The following is a 1,766-nucleotide window of genomic DNA, read 5'->3' as shown; positions in this document are numbered from 1 at the left end:
CACGTTGGGAGCTCCTATACTGGTGGGCCGGCCCATGCTAGCAGCCCTGCAGGCGCCGGATCATTAACGGGCGCTTGCAGCGCTATATAGGAGCTCCCAACGTGGGCGTGCATTTCGAATTTGATCGGCCAGATGAATTATGTTTAGTGGATCTAAATTGGACCCACGTTAAGGCCCAAGAGGGAAAATGATCGGCCAAAAGATCCCAATCAAGCGGCCCCTCATCGTCATGACGAGGGTAAAAAAAGAAGAGAAAATACGTACGCACAAAATTGAACCAGATGAATTATATTTAGTGGATCTAAATTGGACCCACGTTAAGGCCCAAGAGGGAAAAGGATCCACCGAAAGATCCCAATCAAGCGGCCCCTCACCAGTGTGCTGCCCTAATTTTTTTTGTGAAAATAAAAATACGAAATGAAGAAAGGTTTACAGATTTAAAGAAAAAAAGTTTATCCATTTGAAAAAATATGTTCAAATCTTTAAAAAAGGTTCATAAATTTTGAAAAAGTTCATCAATTTGAAAAGAAGTTCATTCAAATTGGAAACAAGTTCATCCAATTTTGCAAAAGTTCATTAAATTTGAAAAAAGTTCATAGAAATTGAAAAAAAGTTCATGTATTTTTAGAAAAAGTTCATGGAATTGAAAAAAAGTTCATAAGTAAAAAAAAAGTTCATCCATTTTCAGGACAAAATGTCATTAAATTTAGAAAAAGATCATCAATATTACAAAAAAGTTCATCCATCCAAAAAAGTTCACAGAATTTTTTTAAAAAATTGGTCAACCGGCGCCTAGATGAGCCGGCCCATTTATGGACGCCACACGCACCAGTTAACAAAATGCATGTTAAATGGTGCCTATAGCGCCAAATAGGAAACGCCCGCCACGTTGTCCACGCGTTACGTGCCCCGGACTGAGCCATCTGCAATATGGCAAAATCACTAGTTAAGGAGTACTCATTGCAAAGATCATTCACTTCTCCAGGTTGCGACAAGTGGCGTGCTGTATGTGCGCCACTTGTTGCAACATGAGAATTTTCCTTTTTTCGTAGATTCGTTTATTCAAAACGTTTTGTCTCTTAAACCATGCGTCCAAATTTTGAACCGTTTTCACTGTTGGATTCATCGCGTAGAGATCTTCAAAACTAGATCCCATGTTCATAGGTTTTGACGAACTACTTTTTCACGGAAAAAACTGGACGGAAAAACCGAACCAGGAGCACGGAGTTTTTCCCTTTCCGAAAGAGGCACGCTCGTGCTTCTGGCGGAATCACAACTGTGCCTCTCGCAGAAGCAAAACCGTGCCTCTCGCGGAAGAAAAAAAAAAGAAAAACACGTCCTTTTTCGTTTCCGAGGAGGCACGGCCGTGCCTTTGGCAAAAGCACAAACACGCCTCTCGCGAAAGCAAAACAATGCATCTCGTGGAAGAAAAAAAACATTTTTTTTCGTTTTCGAGAGGCACGGCCGTGCCTCTCGTGAAAGCACAACCGTGCCTCTCGCGGAAGCAAAACTGTGCATCTCTCGGAATGAAAAAAAAACAGAAAACGTGTTTTTTCCGTTACCGAGAGGCACGGCCATGCCTCTCGCGAAAGCACAATCGTACCTCTCTCGAAAGCAAAACCGTACCTCTCACGGAAAAAAAACAGAAAACGTGTTTTTTTTTCTGTTTTCAAGAGTCACGGCCGTGACTCTCGTTAAAGCAAACTATGCCTCTCGCGAAATAAAAAAACACGTTTTTCGTGTAAAACAAAATATTTTGTTCCAAA

This window comes from Triticum dicoccoides, chromosome 3B, assembly GCF_002162155.2.
Source record: "Triticum dicoccoides isolate Atlit2015 ecotype Zavitan chromosome 3B, WEW_v2.0, whole genome shotgun sequence".
In the NCBI taxonomy this organism is placed as follows: Eukaryota; Viridiplantae; Streptophyta; class Magnoliopsida; order Poales; family Poaceae; genus Triticum; species Triticum dicoccoides.
The sequence above is the reverse complement of the archived record's forward strand: the minus strand, read 5'-3'. Positions refer to the sequence as shown.